This window comes from Odontesthes bonariensis, chromosome 2 (assembly GCF_027942865.1).
Source record: "Odontesthes bonariensis isolate fOdoBon6 chromosome 2, fOdoBon6.hap1, whole genome shotgun sequence".
NCBI lineage: Eukaryota > Metazoa > Chordata > Actinopteri > Atheriniformes > Atherinopsidae > Odontesthes > Odontesthes bonariensis.
This window is the reverse complement of record NC_134507.1, coordinates 24,648,856-24,661,062: the sequence shown is the minus strand read 5'-3', so window position 1 is coordinate 24,661,062 and position 12,207 is coordinate 24,648,856. Positions and strand designations below refer to the sequence as shown.

The following is a 12,207-nucleotide window of genomic DNA, read 5'->3' as shown; positions in this document are numbered from 1 at the left end:
TTTATCCAAAGAGACTAACAACAATGAAACTTCAGTACAGCAAGAAACTCTGGCAATAAGCACTAAATCTATTTAAAGGACAGAGTGCAAGAGGAGCACGTTAAGATGTGCAAACAAAGCGCGAGTTAGAGGTGTTAGAGGAGGTGTTCGTGGAACAGATGAGTCTCCAGGAGATACTTGAAGGTAAAGAGAAGTAAGATCCATGCAAACTTCCATGACTATACCAAGAAAACAAACCTAGTTCCTGAGCTTTACTCTATATTTTGAAACAAGCTTCTAGTAGAGCGACTGTAGCCCGAAAAAAACCCACAATTTACAGGAAAATTTGCACAATCTGGGTTTAAATGCACTATAAAAGCTAATCTAAAGCAGCAGTGGTTGTAGTTCAGTAGAAAAAGTAGTTCTCCAAACTGAAAACCAGTGGGCAACCAAAAGAGGAACACAGAAAGAGCTCCAGTTCAGGAATTACTTTAATCTCTGGGGATATCTGGGATATCAAATCTGGAAAGATTTGATGGTCAGTCACGTGGGCTCATTGTTTGCCGAGTCAGACCGGAAACAGCTTGTGAGTCACTTAATTTTAATCTTTGGCAGGTAATTCACACAGTTGTTTCCATTACCCCGAAATCGCATCAAAGTAAGCAAGTGGATAGACTTCATTTTCATTTATATTCACCTTTTCTTGTTCACATCTAAGTCTGTTTAAAAAACAGCAGAGCAAACTTGGCTTCTGTCTCTTTTAATGTCAAAACTGTTTGCATGGTTCAGTTCTGAAGTTTTCTTCTTCATTTTAACATGTAATGCTCTTTGTCTAATCAGCAGGACTCTGCATGATGATTTCTGACCTCTGGATTCGCTTTTGATGGTCAAACATGAGGTCTCCTCATCAAAATTACCAACAAATATTATTTCCTAGATTTTCCAAACTTTAATATGACTGATGTTAAGATTCCTATGATTTAATTTGCATTAAAAATGCTGCAATAATCTACTAAATCAGACTTTTGGTGGTCCCTTGATCACACACACAGCTTCCTATCTAATTAAGGAAGTAACAGGAAGTAACAGGGTGTTTACACTACACACAGCTTTGCCTTTAGGTTGACCAGTTTTGATACAACCCAGGTGAAGGCAAAGAGCTTCACTTTGTTTTAAATTATTAAAGACTGTATGGTTAATGCTGCACTTAGACAGTTGAGTTGGACGTTCTGTTACTCACATTTATTTTCCACAAACTCGGCTGGGTGGTGGAGAAAGGCTGGCAAAATATTATCACGATGATAACAATGTAAACACACCTTTATTATGACAGAGAGAAGACATAACACATGCCAAAGATGTTTTCAAAATGACCTATATCTCAGTAAATGAACATGACGAGATGGGGGCGAGACGTTCATGCCCCTTTGACCACGACAGAAGATGCATCTCAAACAAGACAATACCAAGAATAATGAATAAAAGACACAATAACTTGGCTCGTGACGGCCCCTGAATCATGTGATAAGAACACAATTTGGAAAATCAACAAGCCTAATCCTGTCTGCTAACCAACAGCCTACATGTTATCAAACTGTTTCACAGCCTCACACCAGGTAGTGTCAACAGTAACACTGAATTTTAACTCGCGTCTCGCTCAGAGTTTTATCGGTCGTTAACATGCACAGATAACAGCAGAGCTATGAGCTATAATCAGATTCATCAAGCAAGAGGTGAAACTGAACAAAGAAATCGCAGTTTAAGCCAAATATTCTCCCAGCGACATCTTACCGACGTTCTAACAGAGGTCAGCGGGTGGTGGGAACAACTGTGAATCCCCACTGGCAGTGAATACAACATGAAACTGGAAGTAAGCCTGAACCCGCTGCTCGCCCTAGCAGAAAGAACGACCTACCGACACATGCATGAAGCGTTATCAGCCCATGGACAATACAGTGTGCTCAACAATGAGCTTGTAAAATCTTTGGTGTGTTCACACACTCATATGTGCGCGCGTGTGTGTGCACGGTCGGTCGTATCGGGAGAACTGTTGGCTGACTTGCCAGGAATTGATTTTAAATGTATGGAGCCAGACACTGAAGGAAGGAGATGAATAGGTCTGGGTGCTGTGGGTCCTGTTATTGAACACGAGTCCAGAATACTAAATGAACTTTCCGTCTTAGATCTGCTTCGAAGAGGTCAAAACCTCACAAACAACTTAATTAACATTTGATCTGCCAACTATTTTCTGGATTTATAGACCGATCACTTTGCCCGTCCCGATTGTGTCCAAGCATACAGTCTTTTTCAAACGTTTCCAGCAGTTACTCTTCCCTTCTCTGCAGATGACATGCTCTCACAGCTGGAAATACTCCAGAGCTGAGTCCAGGTGAAGCACAGAGAAGGACACGATGCTAAAAGTACGCCAAATCAGTGTTTTTGCTTACATCGCTTCGGAAATAGCAGATTTTGTGCTGATTTCAGTACTACATGTATTTGGACGTGTCTCCAATATCAATAAGCGAGTGGAGAGCAGAATGATGAACAGGAACTCATCAGCATGTGCGGTCGATGCATGTAAACGCTCCAGAGTGCCGTTTTCACACTCTGATGCCCAAGAAGTTAGGAGCAAATGTTCCGAACTTTCTCAGCCTCCAGAACATCTCTGGAAAACAGCGCACGTGTGGCTCAAAACTACGAGGAAATGCAAAATGCTCTGAAACTCAGAAGAACAATGTAAAAACCTCACATTAGGCGTTTGAAAAACCACATGAACTTTTTCAAAGGTTTCAATATATTTTAGGCGTCTGCAGAACGTCTTTTTTTAGCTCCTGCAGCAGAGGGGTTACTCTGGGACTATCTGGGACATAACTGCTTAGTAATCAGTGCAGACGACATATTTACAGTGATTGATTTATCCTTAAAAAAAACACGATATTTTAAGCAGACAGAAATGTGTTTGTAGTCCTTCAGGAAGCTCTACACTCCCTGTTACCCTCAAGTCCTAAAGCATCTTTTACTCGTAAAAAAATGTTTTAAATCGGACCAAAATTTCCAGTTGAATCTCTGGCAGCTTTATTTGAGGCTGTGAAAACAGCCCGTGTCTTTTGCTTGAACGAATACATGATCACTAAATTGGCTGAGGGTTGAAAAGAAAGGAATTTGACTTATGTGTCACATGTATGGGTGTGTATACAACTTAAGTCTGTGCCTGACGAAGCTGTCGTCCTTTGCAGCTCAGCATGACACAGAGCTCAGCGTGGCGGTGTGCCAACTGCTGCTTAGCTACCGAGACACACAGAGCTACAACAATATATCCAGAGCTCAGCGAGGCTGACTTTGCTGGCCGGGGTCACGGATCGTAGCAGCATGCTGCCGACAGCACGGACAACAACCTCACACCTACAAAGACCTTCATAAAACTTTACTGCAACAAGGTATGGATGACACCTGCCATTCCCACGGGCCGCCAACACAAGACAAAAAGCTGCCGCGCACGCAGGCAGGAGAAAACGTAAACACACCTCTTCGTGTTAGAAAGGAAGCAGGGCAACAGCTGCACTTCTTCTTTTGAATGCACCGCCGACTTAACAACAGCAAAATATGTCAAACTGTCCTACTTAGCATATGGCAAAGAGCAACACGTGTGAAACAGCTTCCCTTCGGGGTTCGAACGCAGCCTATGCTCACGTTGAGTTCAAAGGTGGGTAAAGGCTAGCATTATGGCAAGTTAGATGGTGACACACTTTCAGGGTTACAAACAAGGTAACCACAGGCTGTGTGTTTTTCTCAGCTGGCAGATCAGGAGCCAAAAAATGGGTCAGAAGGTAGTCCAACGGGGTTTTAGACAAAGAGACACTCAGAAGGAAACTGTGGCGTTAAACAGTCTGCAGAGTTTACTGCAAGACGGGTCCTGACACACAAGAACAACAGGATTTAATGCTTCAACTCATGGGCTCGTGTGACAATTAGGCCTGAGATAATTACCGTTAAATAGCTGCCTGAAAGTAATCTTTTGAGATTACATTTTTCATTTTGCACACTGGCCAGAACCATTTATGTTGAACCGTATAACGAATAACGAATAACTACGTCTTTACAAGCAATATTTGTAGGGCAATGTTAAAAAAGCGATCTAAAAACTGACGTCTAAATATTTGGAGGTGATTTACATTTCAGATCCTGCACCTGAAACGCTTTCAAACGGACGACATGTGACTGAAAATTGATCAAAAACAGAACACAGGAAGGGCCAGAGAAGCAGTATTTAAAATATTTACACCCACGTGTAAGTAGGGGTGTCGGCTCAGGTTCGAGCCTCTTTCTCTCCGTTCACTTTCCTGTTTGTACCACTTGATAACAGGCCGAAAGAGCTAAAAAAAAAATGCATATATAAGTGAATACAGACAAAGTAAATGCCACATCACTTAAAGTCAAAAGCATTATGTGATACTATAATAACATTAACAGAAAAAAACAAACCTACATACCGAAAAAAGTGTAGTTTTGCTGCAAAGTTTCAATATAAGCTGCTCACACGTAAGCAAAATGTAAGAAACAGATGCAAAGAAAGAAGGAGTTGTTGCGGGAAAGTGGTAACGCAAACCTCCTGGCAGCGGGGTGTCAGATCAATAATTAATCACAGATGCTTGGAAAAGACTCAAGATGGTATGACACCAGTCTGGCTTCCTGAACGTGTAGACTGATTTAACAATATTCAATCACTTCTATCTCTGGTCTCTAACTAAATCTCTTTCTACTCTGATGCAAACATTTCATCCATCCTTTTTTTCATCTATTTATCTTCAGGGTTGTATTTAAGTTGGGGATTCTACAATAGGGCTACGGTTTAATTTTTCATCAAATGTCAGAAAATCATCCATCTGTCTTCAGGATGTGTTTAAAGACTTACCGTAACACTCAAAGATGTAGTCATAACCAGCCTGCTGGGCTAAGATTTGGCCACAGAAGCGAACTGAACGTGGATGGCAGCTTTGTTCACATGAGAATGGGTGTGTGTAAAACTGAGAAATCTAAAGGAGGAAAAAACAGGCTCATCTCATATGTTGTGGTTGCTGTGATCTCTGTCAAAGCCTTTCATGGAGAAGATCATTAGATTTCTAATCATCCCGGTATTACTGGCTCTCGCCACATCCTCCAACACTGCGGCTTTTAGGCATCTCGCACCTTTCATGTTCCCAACGAGCTCTCCAGCTGTCTCAAGCTGAGCGGCAGAATCACGTGCTCTTCAGAAAAACTCACCGCAGCAATTTTCCCAAAAACACGTCTGCCGCTACCTTTCCCTCTTCGGTCTCCTCAGCTCTTCATCTCCCTCTTAATCCTTTGACGGCCACTTTGTTCCCTTTATCGTGACAAGACAACAGAGGGCTTTACTTTCTTTTTCTTAAGAGCTCCGTTCTAGATAACGATACCAAAACGGACTCAGAAATCAAAGAAAACAGAGTAACATCAGCTCTTGTGGATATTACGGACTGAGCGGGGATATTACTGACTCCGCTTTGTGACAGTAAAAAACAGGACTCTGAATTATGCACATCAATACAGAACATACTGTAGGGAGTTCACCTGGAGGTTTGTGTGTCCTTGAAAACTAACATCTGCTCGGCTGGTGTGTGCTTGGGAAACACCATCCCAGCACAAACTGTAACAGCAGAAAGTACAAACTGGAGTGATGCAGAGCAGCACGACATGTTTATTTGTGCACATATTTCTAATAATTGTAAGTAAGCCTCAGCGGGGTTCTCTTTTTGTTTGTTTGCACTATAGCTTGTTCACAGTCATCATCGGGAGAACAAAACAAGGAGAAAACATCAGCTGTGAGACGTAAATACATCAAGTTCTCCTGCATCAAACATCGTTGAAAGTGACATTTTCATTCTGGAGTGTTTTTAGATTTACATCAGCGCTGTGTCAGCTGTGAGGCTTCTAAAGCACACAAAAGACGAGCAAAAATATCAGAGAGAAGTGGCGTATTTAGCCATCGCCCCTGAGTCACTGAAAGAGACCTTCGGGAAGATTTATTAGATCAATGAATCACGGTGGACCGCTCAACTGAGCAGTGATACCGACACAAATATGGCCTTCGTGTTGAGAGTCACCAGGAGGAAAAGAGGCTAACTACTGCAACAAGCTACTAATCCTGGGCTCACCCAAGAGCTTCACAGTAATGAAACTTTAATACACACCTTAAAAGATCAGTTTAGACCAGACAGCCCAACAAGCTCGCATGAATAGAGGAGGAAAAAGGACAAAAAGCCCCCCCCAAGAACTACAAAAAGTACTGGCGATATCAAATCAAATCAAATCAAATTTATTTGTATAGCACATTTCATGTACAAACAATTCAAAGTGCTTTACATAAAATAAAAGCATTGCAGCAGGGAGTGGAAGAAGCAATAAAAATACATAAAAGAATATAAAGAGGAACAAATAGAATAATTTAAATGAATTTAAAAACAAGCAACAGTCCAGATAAATTAAAAGATATATCGTGCAGATTTCATGCATAGACACATGAGAAAAGAAACGTAGGCAAACATTCGCTTAGGGTCCTTCCCCCTTTTTTTTATTTTTGCAATGTGAAAGCTGTAATTGCCTAAAATATTAAATAAGTATCTAAAATTCTACCTTTTGCCTTGTGGAAATCACTTAATCTTTTTCCTATTTAGCTTTAGCATCGTGACAGGTCACCTAACAATGAGAGAATTCAACACATCGCTCATGTTGCCTTCTCCCGCGTCCCTATTAACTCGGCGAGCTACAGAAAAACAAGCGGTTAGGTAGATAACGAAGGTTCAATGTTACGTTCTGAGTAAACAAGAGATGTTAGGAGTGAGCCCTCTCAGCTGATCTACCTCATGCTGCTAAGAATCCCAATGACCTCGCCTCTTCTAACAAAAGCCGCTTTCGGACAGACCGTTCTAAGAAAGTAGTTATCAGAACTACCCTCCTCGAATTTCGTTCTGATAACTATCCTTCCCCAGCGGAACTGTTTCAGTCTGCATTCGCACATGAGTCGGGACCTGATAGGGACTGATGCGCCGCGCGCAGCCGTCTGCTTCAGTGACGTGTTAGCCGTTAGCCGTTAGCCGTTTAGCGCTACATTCAAACACAAAACAAAACGGTAAAAGTAAGGAGAGTAGAAAAAACACCACCAAGAAGCTAATATGGAGAGCGGGGAGGCCACTGTGTTTATGGTCTGCATGATGGTGATATTAATCATGGACAATCACATCAGGCGTCTAATATCGAGGCTGGAAGAGCTCACAGAGAGTCAGGAGACGATACTTTTTCATTTCATGAAGGAAGAAAGGAGAGCAGAGCGCTGCAGACAAATGAGACCAGTGTAAAGCCTGGTTTATAGTCGGTAACGCAAGACGCAAAGCAAGACGCAAGAAGAAACGCAAGCCCTTGCGCGGTTGCAAGCCCCCCATTGCGAGCTTGCGTGTGTCACCTCAATTTTCTAAACTTCACGCAAGAAAAGACGCAAGCCTACTACTTGAAAACGACATACTCATCGATCAGACAGTATGCAGAGCGTTTACACACAGTGCACTTCACTCCTGCCCGAGCCCAAATCAGCCAGCCTGAAAAGCTGATTTCCCTTAAGCTATAAACTCTGTAAATATATAACTTTAGCAACATTTGAAACATTTTCAGGCGAGAAAGTAGTCGTTTAGACCCCCAAGGTGTTGAAAATCTGACAAAATACCGGCTATTTACAAGAAGAAGAAGCATGAATCACTCGAAGAGGTCCTGGCGGTGAATTTCCTTTCATCATAGTAGGCTTGTCATTGAAAAAACCCGCTACTCCACCTACTCTCCTGGCAGTGAATCGCCATGCAGCACACGCAAGCGCCGACAAAGCTAAATGAAGTATAAACGTCTCGAGCCATTAACATACGCGCAAGAAGAAAGCGCAAGGGCAGTTAAAAGAAGTATAACTCAGCCTTAAGTTTAACTTATTAAACACCCGCCGGTTGTGTCTGTGTCTATGAGTAAACATTTCAGCCGTGATAGCATGACATGGGGCGTAGCTACCGACCACCACACACCTCCGTTAGATTTGTTCTATTGAGAATGAGGAGTCACGTGACTCCGGTCGGCCGGTCGGCCATGTTGGCAGAAGAATCTATTGGTTGCCAGGGGCAACGCCATTAACTTAACGGATATCTTAACGGATATCTTCCCGCATTTGTCATTTCGGCAGGGCAGAGACTAATACAAAAGAAAGAAAGAAAGCAAAGCAATGCAGAGAGATAAGGCGAAAGAAAAGGGACCTTACAGGGACAAGCTTATTACAAGCGCAAAGCAGCGGTATTTGGAGAAACTGTCCAGCATCCAAAATATTGATCCTTACGAGCTCCCTGCAGCAGGTCAGACACCTGCTCTCCCTGATGCTGCATCCATTTAGGAAACCTAAAATAACGTATTTCGTTGTTCCTATGTTTCCCAAACGTATTGTGTGAGGTACTGGAACAGTTCTTCACACAGCAGTGATTTCCAGGCATGTTCTTGCAATTCCGTACTGTATACACTTACTGATTTAAAAACACACGCGTACAATGTAAACGAATGGAGAGAACGGCGTTTTCTCGCTAGGATTCTGCCAACATGGCGGATAGGGGCGGGGCTCTGTACTATGACGACAACTCCTCATTCTCAATAGAACCATGAAAAGACCCGACCTCGGAGAAGGAGCTAAATAGTTATAGGAACTAAGGGAGAAAGCCCCGAGTTCCTGTATGTCCGAACACGGGAGAAAACGGCCCCGCGGATTAAAAGGTTATTAGAACTGCCAAAGGTTCTTACAGTCCGAAAGCGGCTAAAAGCTTGCTTTGTCAAATTCCCACCCCGAGAGGAGCTCCAACCCACTCGACCCGTGTCCTGTTTGCAAAGCAGGGTTAGTCCGCCTGCTCCATGGAGGAAAAAAAGTCATGTCCATGTTCTTAAACTCACAGCTACAGTCAAACCCAATGGTGTGAAGGTTAACAACTCAGTCCAGAGTGGCGACACATTCCTGTCATAAAACGGTCATATTTGATGTGAGTAAGCAGTTTGCTGTAGCCACGCTGCACTGTAACGTGCAACCAGCCAAAAATACCCTTGGAAGACATCTCCGGTTTCTCCCTAAGAAATGAAAAATGATCATCAAGGTATCAGATTTCATCATGAGACAGTGTGAGTGTCAACTGTTTTTCTGGGAAAATGAGACACTTGAGAGTCCTTCAACACTGCAGTTGCATTAGTCTGCCTCACCAAAACAGTTAAGAGGAGCTGAAAATCAACTTCAGCCTTGATTTTATAGCAATAAACACCAAACATCCTACTCGACCTACATGTTATTTTTAAAAGTTTGTCAACTACTACACAGAAACTTAACTTAGAGGCTCAGACGGTAACTTAAAGGGTGGAGTTCACCACCTGCAATTAGCCGAAAACGTCTCCAATCAAACAGTTTTTCACTTAGGGGACCTCCATGTGAGGAAAACCAGTCCCACGTCAATGCCTCGGATCAGAAACCTCAGCTTCCTGCGACAACAGCTGCTCGGTGGGAAAGCCAACTAGTCTGCAAGTTTTTAGGAGGTCAGAAACTCAACTCACAGTTTCAGCTTGCAGATGAGTGTAACTGTTCGCTCCACCAGCAGAGCTGACATGATGTTTGTTCAGTAAAGAGCTCTGGATAAATTATTAGCTTCATCTTAAAAGATTCTCAGACTGAGCCGTGCCAGAAAGACTTTTCCAAAACTAGCTGGTGGTCAAAGGATAACTGTCCGCAGGATCAAGTCTAAGTGCCGCTAACAAGAAACTCAAGCCTACAAAAGCCTCGGATAAACTATTAAACCTGCTGTAGAGCAAAAAAAATCCATCTTACGGATATCGCACGTCTGTTTCAGGACATGAGATGAAGGGCTTTCTACAGTTTCTTGGAATAGTTTTTACTGTTTTTCCAAAGGGTGACTAAAATGGAGCGTTGTGCAGCACATCATGCCGTAGGGCTGCGGGGTCTGACCATAAACCTCAGCCTCGGTGTTGGTCCCGAAAACATTTTCATCCAAACAACACTCAATAAGAAGTCAAATCATGTGCTAACCCTACAATTTATGGTTGAGTATTTTGGAGATTTCCGCTTCAGAGTGGGAGGCTGTGTGCGCACACGCAGAGTATTTAGGATACGATGCATGTGTGTGTGGGCTTGATCTTAGACGCTCGGGCCTCTGTGTGTAGAGTTGCATAGCTGGGTCAAGGGAGAGGGATTGGTTTGCACAGTGCGACGATTAGACGCTCGATCACTCGGAAACTGATCTTTGAGGAGGAGAGGGAGCTGGCAAACCTGATGCCAGATACTCTTTTTCTTTTTCACCTTCCATTCGGTCTCCTTGGTGTAATTTGTCTGATCAATGATATCCCAGTCACCTGGGACGTGGAAGGGAAAGGGTGTGTTTCGGGGCTCGTGTTTTTCTAAGCGCCAGCTTATTTTGTTTAATTGTTCCCAATCAGGAGAGCTTATGTGCTCAGCTGGTTTTTCTATTTTCAGAAAGGCGCTGGTGTCTTCAACGGGTCAACCAAGAAAATGGAGTAGAAGAAGAAGAAGAAGAAGAAGAAGAAGAAGCTGTTCTGGCTATGTTCATCTCACAGCCGTTGTGGTGATGTGACTTATCTCACAGAAATGGTCACAATAAAGACAAAAGAGCCCATTTGTGGTCAGGAACATTAACTCCATGATAACATGATAAAAGCAGTCAGGATTCCTGCTTTTATCATGAAGCTGAGAGCTTGTTGTGAGCTGTGTTGTCAACACGTAAGGGATGAAGTGTTCCCGAACACCCTGTCGGGGCAACACAATGTGGATACACACCCAAAGAAAGTTAGCTAATAACACAAAGACTTTATCTTATGTGAGCATACATTAACTTTTCCTGAAGGGAGGGGCTCGGTTTAGCCTAAATGCTCAACTATGTAAGCTAAGAAAATCCATATTCAACACAAAAGAAGATAAACAAGAGTCAAATAAAACCAGGACAATGACTAAATGTAACTTATCTATTGTTACATTTACATCCTTATGTATTGTTTCGTAGCCAGAAGAGCATTAAGTTTCCTTTAAGAAAGAAGTGGAGGTTGACAAGCTTTTGTTAAGCTAATGTAATCTAGATAAATAACAAAAATCAACTGTCAGATTACAATCATTAGAGATAGTCGTGTGTGCATAATTGCATTCATTCAGCTGTCAGAAAAGTCCCATTTCTACATTGTTTTCCATCGCCTGACCGACTCACTGATAGTTTAAGCCCCTTTAAATGGCATCATTGTCCCTTTCTGTGCTGTGGACGTGACATATTTGCCTTGTTTAATTTCTGTTTCCACAACCTAAAAGGTTTTAAAACTTTTTAATAATTTTTCCTGTATTGATTTCTGATAAATGGGCGCCGTTCCTTACAGGAGGTGTGTCCGTTCTCTTATTATTGCTAGGTTTTTACTAATAATATGGGCATCAAGATGAAAAGAGAAAGAAAAATAATAATAATCAGTTATTTCTAAACCATTTTCTGTCAGCTGCAGTTTAATCACCGTGACAGCCTCGGCCCTAATTAGGAACATTCAAAAGGACTCCAGTCTCAATCCTTTACTATGTAAACAGCTTTATGGCTAATCAAAGACAGATATTTAATAAGACAATTCTCCCCTTCAAGTTAAGGGAATAAATTTGAACATTGGTTACCTGCCAAACTGTCTGGATGACAGGACACGCCATGAGACAAAATCTCAAATCTGTTTTTGGCAAATGACGGGTGTTAATTTTTTCATTTGGATTTCAGAAGCAGGGCTACAACTTCTCTGTTCATCTTAAAAACGTACTTTATTTCTCCTTTTCCATGGGTTCGGCTGGCTGGATGTGTTCAGATCTACACTTTTCTGTTTTGAAGTCAACCCACAATGAGAACTGGCACACCAAACCATAATCATCCAAAGGAGCCATAAATCAGCTGAGGACCTTATGAAAGGGAAATTCACTGGCTGATGCAATGTTACAGGAAATTAATGTAGCATGAATTACATCTCCTGAAGCTCAGCAGGGTGTACACAGACAGATAAGCCTTCATTATCAGCACAAACCCGAGTGTGAATGGCTGACATGTGTTGCTGAGCGGCAGCTTGAAATCGAATAATGCATGAGTGTGCATGATTAGAATACATCTTCATTAC

General features: G+C 42.3%; 1 protein-coding gene and 1 long non-coding RNA gene across 2 annotated transcripts in view; one reads left to right on the top strand and one right to left on the bottom strand.

The window, feature by feature from the left end:
* peli1b (pellino E3 ubiquitin protein ligase 1b) overlaps nucleotides 1–12,207 on the bottom strand; it is a 42,503-nt gene that overhangs the window by 18,382 nt on the left and 11,914 nt on the right. The gene's annotated exons all lie outside the window — the stretch shown is intronic.
* LOC142397003 (uncharacterized) lies at nucleotides 3,226–10,612 on the top strand. The gene is made up of 2 exons (XR_012772584.1): nucleotides 3,226–3,416; nucleotides 10,538–10,612. It is a non-coding gene; the product is annotated as an uncharacterized LOC142397003 (long non-coding RNA).